The 13,451-nt window shown below is 35.5% G+C and overlaps 1 protein-coding gene across 2 annotated transcripts in view; it reads left to right on the forward strand.

The window, feature by feature from the left end:
• Nucleotides 1–13,451, forward strand: part of COL21A1 (collagen type XXI alpha 1 chain) — a 178,048-nt gene that overhangs the window by 17,420 nt on the left and 147,177 nt on the right. The window contains exon 2 of one of the 2 annotated variants that reach the window (XM_057494380.1): nt 852–950. The exons of the other annotated variant lie outside the window; for it this stretch is intronic. The gene's annotated coding sequence lies outside the window, so the exon portion shown is untranslated. The remainder of the gene's footprint in view (nt 1–851; nt 951–13,451) is intronic. 2 annotated transcript variants of the gene reach the window in all.

A 13,451-nucleotide genomic window follows, 5' to 3' on the forward strand; every position in this document is an offset into this window, starting at 1 on the left:
CCATCCCCTAGCTGCATGAGCCAGGGACTGGGGTCACCCTCAGTTCTCCCCTCTCCACTGTGATCAAACTTAGCCTGTTTTAACTTGTCTTTCTCAACTCTCCCTCCCTCCGTCCTGCATCAGGCTTGTATGGTCTCTCAGTGGCCTTTCTGTTCTCCTGTGCATCATTCTCTGTTTGCTACCATAATGAGCTTTCTATAATGTGAACCAGAATATGTCACTTCTTGCTTAAAATCCCTCTGTAGAATCCTAGAATGATCTTGAAAGACAAAGTCCATTCTTCCTCATTTGATTTGAAAGGCCCTTTAGTGATTTGTTTCCGGAGCACCCTCCCTGTCATGGTCATTCACTCCTCTCACTGTCTGTTTGGATTGAGTTGTATCTCCTCCAAATTCATGTGTTGAAGCCCTAACCTGTATGTGGAGATAGGGCCTATAAGGAGATAATTAAGTTTGAAAGAGATCAGAAACGTGGGGCTGTGGTATGATAGGATTAATGTTCTTATAAGGAGAGTCAGCAGAGAGCTTGCAGCCTCAACCGCCCAATCCGCACACCGAGAGGAGGCCTAGTGAGGACCCAGCCAGCAGGTGGCAGCCTGCCAACAGAACAGTCTTGCCAGAAACCTACCATGCTGACTGCAAGTCTCCAGACTGTGAGAAAATAAATGTCTGTATTTTAAGCCAACAAGTCTGTGGACTTTTGTCATGGTGGCCTGAGCTGAGACATTGCCCCCACCCTCCACTGGTATTTCACTCCAGAAGTCTTTACTTCAAAAACGCTGTTTCACTGAGCACATCTTGTTCTTTAATGTTTCCAGAGATAATCAGGTAATAGCTTCCTATCCTTCTCAGGTGACCTACATGCAAATCCCTGGTTCTCCTTCAAGTCACAGGTGGGGCTTTGCCTCTTCTTGGAAACTTCCCTGTCTCCTCTCTGCCATGTGGATTTAGGTATTAATTTTTCTGAGCTTCCCTTGCACACACCTCCATTAAACCTCTTCTTTTCTATAGTAACTGCATATTTGATGTCTTTCTACTGAATTCCGCATTGCTTGAGGCCATTTACTATGTGTTTTTGTCCTTGTATCCCCAGTGCTTAGGACATTGACTGAAAAATAGTAGGTGGTGATAATATTGTTGAGTGAATAGACAAATAATAGTGGTAAAATAGTTATTTATCTCACTTCTATCTCTTGAAGAGTTTTTCCTCTCTTATAATCCAGATAACCACGCTTCATGTTTTCTTATCAAAGCTAGCTGTCAAGACAGAATTTGAAATTCAGTTATACTGAAGTATAAATAACTGATGACAGTTTATGTCTCCTAAGTGAATTTCTGTTTTAACAGGGAGATAATTCTCAATTTAAAGAGATCCTTTGTGGCATTTCAGGCTTACCAAGCATAAGGAATCGTTTTAATTGGGCGTGGAGGTGGGGCTAAAGAAGTTTTCCATTCTCCAAATTCATACCCCTTAGGTTCTAAGAGTGAGACTGGGCCTGTTACCTGCTGGCTCACAGAATGAACTGGCATGTCAGATCGCACAGCAAATTCATTTTGCATTAATTACATAGCACAGATCATAGGAAATTCTCATACGGTAAGCCTTTGCACATAAGACACGCATCTGTCAAGAACTGTGGTTTCTTGGTATATCCCAGTGACTCTGAGTCAAGGTCACAAAACCAACATTGCAGACTTTTGGTGGTTTGGAATTGCATTTTGTGTTTAGTTATTGAGGAAGTTGCTCTCTCTGCTTCCTTGAAGACCCTCCATGTCACTGTTATGGACTCGGCAGAGCACTTGGGTGATTCCGCTAGAAATCCATGTGCTTGTTTGTGGGCTTCCCCTGCTGAAGCCATCCCACAGGGATGAGAGCTTGTGGACTTAAAAAAAAAAAGAAAAACCCACAGAAAGTGTTCCCCAGTTTTCCTCAGTGACCCATTTTCATGTCTGATAGTCTTATCAGAAGCTTTATTCTCATACAAACCTAAGTCCTGCTGGATTTAGTTTTGCCACCTTGTTCTGTTCTCTGCAGAATGAGGCACATCTGATTTTCATTTAAACAGAAGAAACCAAGCAGTGCATCATCTGCTTAAAAGCAATGCAAACTCAAGAGCATCTCAGAAATAATTCAAGTTAGATTAAGTCAGGAAAACGGTGTTTTCTGAACACAGTGTGACTCAAAGCAGACTTGCTAGTTAGACTGAAGCCTGACATTTTGGAGGGGTGTTTATATTCTCACCATCCCCAATGGATTTTTGTTCTGAAAAGCCAGACCACATTAATGTAATTGAGGAACTACTTTGTTTTATATTCTGTTTTAATTCAGTGTTTTTTTTCAGAAAGCAGTGAAAACATTTCATGGTGTTTATCTTTTCCCTCCAGGATTGTGAAGGAGAGGGACAAATACCTCTTGAGAAGTGGAATCATTTAGTAGATGGATCCATGTAAATTAAATGATAAGGGACATTTGGTAAAAAATTACCTTTCTCTAGTTTCTAGAAAGGAACAATATAACGTTCTTATCATTCTAGGTAAGAAAATCAAAATGACTTGTCTTAGAATAGACTTGATTGTACAAGCTACCTGGTTGGGCATTCAGTTATGCCTGATAGCTTCAGTATTTTTCTGTTCAGTGAATGAATTAACTAATGGTGGGCATTTCTCATGTAGAGTTTAAAAAGTAGAATTCGAGACATATGGATTCTTTAAACAATTCTGTTTCCTATTTGTTATGTTGATTTTTGGGAAGAATATTTAAAATAAGGTGAAAAAAGATCACAAAATAGACTTAAGATTAATTGTAGCATTTATGAGTATATACACCTTAAAATGATAAGATGCTCTGTTAAAGATTAATATTGAAAAATTAAAGGCCATGAATACACATAAAATTTTTGTGTCTGATTCCTGTTAGTGACACGTCCTTGCCATTTGAAGTCCTTTTCTTTAAATTTATTTTTTTGTGTGCTAAAGCCCTCACCAGATTCTTTATGATGTGAATTGTTTCCTTTCATTGAGTACCTGAAAACAGCCCCTTCTCTGGCCAGGAACAAGATGGAAATTCATCCAGGTCGCAACCTTTGGGCTGCCCGATGCCAGGTCTGTGCTGAGTAGTTTTTGATTGCCATCATTCTCCCAATTTTTGAAGTTGAGCAAAGAATTTAGTTACATAGAACTTTCATGTTTCTTTCCTGATGATCCAGTAACAATCATTAAAAGTGAAGCTCTGTAAAGTGTTTCAAAAATTTTGAGTCATTTGCCTCTCTTAGCAGCAGGTGTTCTGAATCGGTGACTGTCAGTTGATCTAGTGGTTAGGTAGTTCCTTGGTAGCTCATGATCTCAAAATTATTTAAAGAAATGGCTGTTTACTACAGAAGTTGTTTGCATTAATAGAAGCCTTATTGTAATTGCATAATGTTAAAGGGAAATGGAATATTTTAAGGGTTTTGTAGGGGGAAGAATTTAAATTGTGGCTCTGAAGGAGTCAGTGATGTTTAATTCAGCAGGTAGTGTGATCATTTTTAGAATTTTGAGAAAAGGGGAATCTCCTTCTGATTTTTTTTCCCCCGGAGGATCAGGATTTTGTCTTTGTTTCTTTGTTTATTGACTTAAGTATTTGTTTTATGTGACAGTTTACACAGCATGGTATCTTACTCGAGAGCCATGGTCTTCTTCCTTGTCAGTTTAGAGAGTTAGGAAAAATGACTAATGTCATTCATTGGCTGTGAGAGTGAAAGCAGTACTTTTTGTTAAATACATTTAAACAATGGATTTACATAGAATGTGATACTGTCCAACTAATAATATTTTAACACAGTTATCCAAATGAAATCTAACATGTCATTGTTTTCACCAAATGTTCATACTGATGTGTGTTTTTCTAGTAAGGGACTTGGTAAAACAGAACAATGTCAAGAAAACAACAGAACGTACTGTCACTGCCTTTATATTTTGATTCAGTTCAAAACTGCTGATTCTTAGAAACAGAATCCATTTTCTTGGATATTAAATATAATTTTTTGTTTATGTCTCCTATGTTCCAAAGAGATTGAGACTTACGTAGCAGCCACTTATTGAGTGAAATAAGATATGTAGATATCAGAATGGAAAATACTAAAATAATCAGTATTTAAAACAAATTGTGTCACAATTAAAAGTATAGACTGTAATATACACTTTTGCTGAGGAGAACTGTAAATTTAGATGATGAATGATGTTTAGTTCTACATAGTAACTTTACCTCTTCATTTAACATTACTGCAGTTATTGTGTATTTACTATGTTTATGCCAGTAACTGTAAAGGGTCTGAGACTTTACCTGACCTGTGCTCTAACAAGTTAGTCGGCCATGGTTTTAGGCCGGCAGACAGGAGACTCTTGGGTGTGACACCACGGACTTTATTACTGACAACACGGCAGACAGCATGAAATTCATATTTGCCTGGGTTCCTCTTGTGCCCTGGTCTCATGAAGGTGATGTGCAGGGATGCAGGTGGATGCTGCATTTACGGGGGGTTATGTCAAGCTGAGGAACTCTTGGGTTTCAGAAATCCCTTTTATAAAAAGAGTTCTAGCAAACTTCTCCAACCTTGTTCTGAAGGAAGAAATCATTTTTATTTTACTGGTCAGGAAATAAATCTGCTCTCATCCCAGGAGGGAGACACAATCTCCCAAGGCTGGTTTGGCGGATCTCCCAGCATCCTTGGAAATAGTCTGGAACAAAAGTTGACTCAAGAGGCACAGAAACACCATGTGGAATTTTCCTCCAACACTTTGCAGTTGAAAAATCAATTAAAATAAAAATTTTAATATATTTTGGATGTCAGTTCAATTAGTTCTTTTCAGATGGAACCATTTTTGGTGATTGTCAAGGGGAACCATGGTACATTTTGCTGCTCCGGCAATAGCTAATAATATCACATTCCTGAGCATCTTTAATTTAAAGGTAGTTTGCCATGCATGAATTATGCAAATACAATTTTACATTAACTTTTTAAAAATAGCTTTTGAAATTAGAATTATTCCTTCACCTATGAGAAATGAATGTAATAACTATACTTACCAGAAACCATTTACTGGTGGCCTCCAAAATTTTAATGCAACATATATAAAAAAGACATAAACCTAGGACCTAAGTTCTTAGAAAAATTCGACATTTTTAATTTTTAAAGTTTAATGATTTAGTTATTTAGAAAAGCAAAGAAATTAGTGTTTCTCTGAGGCATGTTATAGAGTGAAGAATATTGGTTATGGTACCAAAGGAAAGCATGAATAAGGACATGAAATAAGAACATATGGGACTTTTCCTTTATATTGCCTTCATGGGAGACACTTTAACTTGTCAGTGGAAAGGGAAAGATAAAGACAATAATTCCAGAAGCAAAGAATATAGAAAAAAACATGTTACTTTCTACCAATATTTCTGTCAGTCACTGTCATCCTTTCTTCAAGTCAACACAACTAATACATGGGCTGCTTGTCATGGAAAGTAATATTGGTAGGACTCCTGTTTCTCCCCCAAGTGGCTGGCCCAATCCTAGCTTAGCCAGGGATGCAATGTTTTTTTTTATTTTGAGTAGACCAAGGATGCTCTTCCCTCAATATATATCTTCTTAGCATTTTATAAAAAACAAATACATGAACCACTGCATGAGATCTTTGGTAAGAAAGCAGAATGTAAAGTGGGGGAAAAAATAAAGGGACTAGACTTAGTCTACCACCTGTCAGTGCTAAGGTCACCAAGTAGGCTTCGTTTTTTAGAACCTTAGAGTTCTGATCTGTATGATCCACTTTGAAATTCACCCAACACCTCTCTCACAGTCCCTTTATTAAAGAATATGAGCTTTAAGTGAATGAAAATATATATCTGATTGATAATCACATGAAAATCCTGTAGGCTGAAAGGCAGAGAATCTTTTTGTACATGATTTTTTTCTGAGCCTTAAATATAACCAGATGAATTTTCTTTTTAGTGCTATTCTACTGTACTCATTTAAATGAATGATTTGTCTTCTAATGGGAAATCTGCATTTCATCATGGAGATGGATTACATGCCTTAAACTTTACTCCCTAGAGAAGCAGTAGCTCTTTTGCATTATATTCTTTGAATGTACTAAAGACTCAGATTATTATTATTATTATAGCAATTTCATCCTAGGCATGAGATCTTAGAACTTTGCAGATGTATGGATTGAGAAACATGAAAAATATAACCACTATTATCATGTGAGTAAGTGAAGTTTAAGAAAAGTCCTCATAGGCAACATTATTATAATGTTTTACAGTTAGCTGTCTGTGAACACAAAATAAAATGGAAAGAAAGCACTTTCAGTTTTAAAAGCACTCTGTTGGTGGTGGTGGCCAAAGAATAAAAAGCAAATGCAAGCCATGAAATTGTTTGTTAGGTTTCCTTATTTGCTCTTAAATTATTATATTTTTGGAAATATCTGATCTGTTGTTTCACAGACATTTGATTATGAAGTAGAAGCTAAACCCCAGAAACACTGGTAGTAAAAGAATAGTACCTTTGTCAGGTTTGAAACAGAACAGCTAACCAACAAATTCAAGTCCTATTAGTATTTTAAACAAATAGATACTTTTTATCTTATTGCCTTATCTTTGGGCAAAGGACTTTGAACATCGTGGCTGATTCCTAGTATGAAATCTAAGACTTACAAAGTTCAAGTGCACCTTCATTCATTAAGGTCTTCTAATTGGCAGTCCTTGAGGCAAGCTTTTATTGACTAAATCGGTGATTTTTCAGTGGGGTCAATTTTTTTCCCCAGTCATGTCTGGGAATGTTTTTTGTTATCACAACTGGAATGGGGTATTTTTAGTGTCTAGTGGGTAGAGCCTAAGGGTGTTACAAACATCCCATAATGCACCAGAAAGACCCCTGTGATAAAGATTTATCTGGTCCCAAATGTCAGTAGTTGAGAAACCCTGAGCAATACACAATAGTGTATTTCATGCAAAAGAATAATTAACAAGTGGCAGATTTTTGCTTCAAGGCCAGCATTGAATTGTGTAGTCGAAACAGGAATCATACAGCCCTAGAGGGACTTGGCTAAACCTTCTGGCTCTGTTTTGTGTGACCAGCTTCCTTTAAATCTCTGGGTCTCACTATGCTATTTGTAAAGTTGAATTAAAAGTATAGTTGCTTCTTTAAGGGCTTGTGGGATTAAATGAAATTATGTAATTGCTTAATCCATTGCCTGTTTCATACGGAGTCTCAATAAAAGTTAGCTATTATTCAGAGTGCTATCAAGAACCTTGTAGCAATGAAAACAATAAAGATTGATGGTTTGTTATGGAGGTAGCAAGTTTCTTGTTCTTGGATAAGTTCAAGCAGGGTGTGGACAACATTGTGTGTTCCTTCTGACTATAGTAAGTATTTAAATGGCATTCTATCTTTCTTAATTATACAAAACCTAAAATGATTGATGGTTTTGCTTGGGTCTTCAGTAACTAAGAAATTTTAGTTAAGGTTGACATCAAGTAAGCATAGATAGTGCTGATAGCAGTTATTAATAAACTTGCTTTGTAATTTGGTACTAAGACATTGACTCTAACTTTTTTGCATATGTGTTCCCTTAGTTCCCTCTGCTAATCAGTGCTATTTTCTTGGACTCCTCCAGACATTTTCTGTGTTCTCGCAGCAGCAAAGTTCTTTGCACATCCACTGTGTGTCCATTGCCTAATACAAGTCATGGGGGCTATTTATCTTTCCATCTAACATGACATTTTTTGAGCATCCCCTGTATACCAGAGGCCATACAATGTGCTGTGCATGTATTATATCATTTGGCAGGCAGACAGACAGTAAATGTTGAATAAGTGAACAAATATATTAACAATAAAAGCAATATTAATTGAGCCCTTACTATGTATTACATAGTAAACAGTCAATAAAAATCAAACAAAAATATATCTTCAGTTGATCCCCTGAAAGCTCTTAGTTTTGTTGGGGAAGCAAGATGTATTTATAATAAGCTTCTTTCTCAGTTAAGTGCTTTGATTAAAATTTGATTACTATATCTTCATACTATTTCAGTGCTTATCAGCCATTCAAACAATATTAGATATTCAGTAAATTAGGTACTCAATGTTAGCTAAAAAAAATGAATAAAGTACCATTCAGCAGGTAGACAATAAAATACTCATCGCAACAAAAGTTGCAATTTTAATTGTTATGAAATGTAATTTATTCTGAGCTATCACAGAGGATAGATATGCTTCATTAAAGCAATAGAGGTTTTATTGCAATTTTTGCTAATTACATTTTTATAAACCAAATCAGATTTCTTTAAATATTTTTAATTTATAATATCTTTCATCACTTTGCATTACTCTGCTTACAAAAGCTGACTTTTCAATGCAAAATTTTTAAGATAAAAAGTATTCAGTGGCAACAACCTCCGTTCTGTAGAATAATTTTTTCTCCAAGAGTAAAGTGTCAGGTTTATGATCCTGGCACTAACCTAATCACTGATTTAGTCAGTCGCTCGTAGTACTTAAATCAGTACTTACACTAGTTTTATTTTGTGTCTTCCTGCTTTGTGTGGACAGCTAGACATACTAAAATTATGTCTGAGAGAAAGACACCACTTTAGCTCTCCTAAAAATAACACTATTCCGAGACTCGAAAACAAGTATAAACAAGTATACCAGGTCAAATAACCCAAACAGATGTGTTCAATATTTTGTGATAATTCAATGTAAAGAGAGGAGACATAATACTTCAAGAATTAAAAGGCATTTCAAGAAGTTATGAAACAACCCTTATTTCATACAAGGAAAATAGAAATTATTTAAAAATGGTGCTCATGTGATAGAAACTACTGGGTGTTGTCTCTGCGATTGAAATGAACAGGGGGCACATTTTATTTCCAAGAGGGAGCTGTTGCCTTGTAGGTCTACAGCAATAATGACCCATGTGGTGATTTTATAATGCAGTTAAGGAAAAGCTTTCAGTTTGGAGAAGTGTTGGGAAAATACTAAGAACAAGATAATGAGAACTTTCATGAAGTTATTCTGATGTTTTTCTTACAGTTTCTTTTCTACAGTGAACTACTTTTATGCCTGAAATAATGTTAGAGAACAGTTAGATTACTGGATATTCATCTGATGCGTTTTCTCTATACTTTGAAAATAAGTCACCTCAGAAAAGTTTGGGTACCTTCTAATATTTTTATACCAAGCTAGTATTCTGTCAGTATTTTTAATGCATTCCTCTTTAAAGAAAAAGGTGCTGAATTGTATTCATGTAATTAATAGGACAGATCAAGGAATGGGTATCTTCTCATTTGGGGACACAGAATATTTAATACTTTGTATAGCGTGTCACAATATGGGAAACCATTGAACTTTTGTTATCACATTTAGCCCTCATGACAGATGTGAATAGAATTGGCCTCCCATCTCTGTGTATATATTGGGGGCCCTCAGTAATCAGAGAGGCCCAGTGACCAGGAGGATCACATATCTGATGCTTTGGTAGTGCCAGGACTGGAGCGGGATGATTCTGCTCAGTGTCCAGGAATGGGTGGCATTTTCTTAAGGTGCCTTTGGATCGTGGATGTGGATAGACACCTTTGCGTTCAAGCCATGGGCTGACCCTTCCGGGCTGGTTCTAGAACAATACCATTAAACCTTCCCCTGGTTAAGGGAGGCCGTATGGTATATTGGGGAGGACACTGTTTTGGGAACCAGTGGGCCTAGGTTTTGATAGTGGCTCTGTCACTGTATTTAATATTGGTTAGAATACGTAAGTAACCTCATTGATCTCCAGCTTATCTGTTAACGAAATCGGGTCAGAAGGGCTTTCAGTTTGGTTTATTTTAAGGGCCATTCCTTTTCTTTTTCTCTTTATAGGGAGTTTCTTGTTTGTTAAATGAATTTAATGAATAATCTCAGTCTTTGAAAAAAGTCAACCCTTCATGGTCACTGCTGTTCATTGTCCACAGTTGGTCTGGATAACCACAGTTCAAACCTGGTGGTTAACTGAAAGGCTTTGACTTCATTGGTAGTTGGGCTTCAGATGACCCTGCAGTGGAACCCCACCAAATGGATCCTCGTCATTTGCTGGTCCAGTTGTCTGGATAGAGGACACCATTCAGTGAAACTCATATATTGTCCAATCATAGAAATTTTACTTTAATTAAACCCTGAATCATACTTCTATCATATTTGAAAGCATTAATCTCTAACACTATTTCTTCTTATTTTCAAACAGTACATTTTATAATTAGTACTTAAATGCCACACCTTAAAAAGTTCCTTAAAAATATGGACTGCCGTATTTTTATAAGAACTCACACATTTGAAGTACATGTGTACCACTTAATATATGCATGCTTAATATAGGAAATACTGATATGTTGTTTTGGAATATATAATTAGGACTCACCTTCTAAATATGCAAATTAATTTTATCACATACTTAATTTTCAGAAAGAAAAGACTGTAATTATCTCTTTATTTTAAAAATATAAAAGAGATTGAGGCAAAGATCTCAAATTATTTTCAGTGTTTTATTTAAAAATGCAAACAGTGTGGAAAAGCCTGTTTTAGCCCTCATGTGTTATGTTTTGGCCTGGGTAAAAAGATGTGTCAAGAAAATATAACCCTAAGTCTATACAGGTGGTTAGGGATGGGAATTGAACTGGAATATTCCCTTAGAGGCAGTGAAGAATGCTGACCTGGCATTGGCTATGTGCAGCTATAGAGCTTTGCATCTGTGTGAGGTTGACTGTAATCTTCATCTGTTGACGGTTCCAATGGGAATTATTTGGATAACAGAAAATAGAATAGAAAGAGAGAGAATGGGATTCTAAGTGCCTCTCTGAGTCATCCTAATGTGCATGGGGCTTTAAAAGATACCTTTGGCCAAAGGAAATTTATGTGTGTGAGAGCAAGGGATGAATATCTTTTTGCTGTTTTTATATTTGGTTGTATGACCTTTCGGCTCTATTTGGTTCACAATTTTAAAGCTAAAATATGAATTTTCTTAAAATAAACTCTTCCCTAGATAATAATGTTGGTCTTCTCTGTGGGGTTGGGTGGTATCTGGGCCGGCCTGGTTTGCTGGTTGGAGCATGGACTCTAGTGTGGCAGAAGGTCCCATGTGGCCAGTGTTCCACGGGCACATTCTTTACACTTTGTCCTAGCCAACCATTCCACTGATCTGTGACCCCCAAAGAAGTCATCTCAGAATGAAGATAATTAGCATAAATCTATCACCATTGTGAATAACAACAACTAAATGTCTTACCAGTGCTGGGTGAGCCATCAAAATATCTAACTGACAACCTAGACCATGCAGAGCCTGGTGGGGCTTAGGGGATCAGTAGTTCTAAACTCTACCTTCTAGGAACTCACGGCTAGTCAGGCAACTAGGAGATAAACACATGTACATGAATATATATTAGCTTACAGGAAAGTGATACAAGCCTGCTTAAAATTTTCAAATAATGTACAATGAATATTCAGGAAAAGGGAGTTCTTTTCAACTACAGCAATCTGTTGTTTCTCCCCACACTTTTTTGAAAATGTAGGTGTTAAAAAATTTGAGAAGGGATGAGGAAATATTACCTGTTGGTTTCTTAAAGTGGGTTGGAGACTTTACAAGGTGCTTTTTTTGATGCCATTTCATTTAGGATTCACGACAACCCTTCAAGGTAGATAGGGTAGATTTATTCCTGATTTTAGAGAGGAGTGTAAGATTCAGAGAGACTAAGAATATTGTTTTAAGTCACACAGAAAGTGATAGATTAAGAATTCAAACCTGTTCTAATCGAAAGCCTGTATTCTTTCCACTATGTCATGGTTTCTAGCAGTAAATTCAGGGACTTATATTATTCCAATGTATATATTTGTACTTTTATTATACATGTATGCTCCCTGAAATAACATACATTATCACTGTGTAAATTTTGAAACTTATATTGATGATATATTGTTTATTTCCTTCTAGAACTTTATTGTTTTCACTTAACATATTGGTACACATAAATCTACAACATCCATGTGTATTGAAATAGCCTGGGTTTATTTATTCATCCTCTTATTGATAGAAATTTAGTCTATTTCCATTTTTTCCCCAGTTACAAATAATACTGAAGATACATATATATTATATATGTATTGCCTGAGATAGAATCATGATATTATAGGATATGCTTTTTGCAACTTTACTAAGTATTTAAATTGCTCTTCACAATGGCTGTACCAGTATATTCTCTCCTTAGGAGCATCAATTCCTATTTTACTAAATCCTCTTTAACTTTTGTTGTTAATGTATTTTTTGGGGTATGAATGGTATTTTACTTTAGTTTATATTTTCCTATTATGAAGATTGTTCATATTTTCATGTTGGACATCTAGGATGCTTATTTAAGTTTCTTGTTTATAATCTTTACCCAGTGTCCTATTGGATTATTTATATTTTTTCTTATTTAATATAGGCTTTCTTTATATATCCAGGGTACCAATCTTTGGTTAGACATATACATGGTAAATACTTTATTCCAGATTAGGTCTGTCTTTTTAACTTCATGATGCCTTTTGTTATGAAAATATCAGTATCCTCCTTATCCAATGTTAGACAGATATCCTATATATATTCTAACAGTTTTAAAGTTTTGCTTTCCACATTTAGGTCTTTGATCCGTCTGTACTTGGCTTTAGTATATGGTGTGAATAGCAGCACAATTGTATCCATATTTCTTCTCCCTTATATGATTATCAATTTTTACAACACATTTATTCATTAGTTCAGCTTTTCACAATTAATATATAATGCCATTTCTCTTCTATAACAAATTCCCATATATAGGTGGGTTTGTTTCTGTGACTTTATTCAGACCCATTGTTCTAGTCTAAACTTTTGTTAGTACTAAATTTTTATAGTTACTATAGTTTTTCAATGAATTTTATATCTGGTAGTTTAATTTCATCCCTCATTTTTCTTCCTCAAAATAGTCTTGGCTAATTTTGGCCTGTTTTTCTTCCATTTGAATTTCTTGTTCATCTTACAAAGTTTTCATACTTACACTCAAAACATCTGGGTTTTTATGAGAGTTGCGTTTAATGTACAGATTAATTTGAGGGAAAATCTGTCACTTTTCCGATCCTCGTCTTGTAATATGAATGCATTTATTTTTCCATATATTTAGAACGTTCTGTCCTACAATTGTGATTTTGTTCTATTCACTTCAGACATGCCCTTATTTTTATTGCCATTGTGAATAATATCTTCAAAAATACATTAAAACATTTTTATTGCTAGAATAAGAGGATGGTATTTGATTTTTAAAAGCTTAGTTTTATATGCAACAGCATTGCTGATATGTTATTTTTATGTAGGTTTTAAATTTAAATAATTTTTCCTAATAATACAATTTTATTCCTTTCTTAAACCTATACCTTAGGTTATCTTATTTTCTTAG

The sequence above is a fragment of the Manis pentadactyla genome, chromosome 16 (assembly GCF_030020395.1).
Source record: "Manis pentadactyla isolate mManPen7 chromosome 16, mManPen7.hap1, whole genome shotgun sequence".
Lineage (NCBI taxonomy): Eukaryota > Metazoa > Chordata > Mammalia > Pholidota > Manidae > Manis > Manis pentadactyla.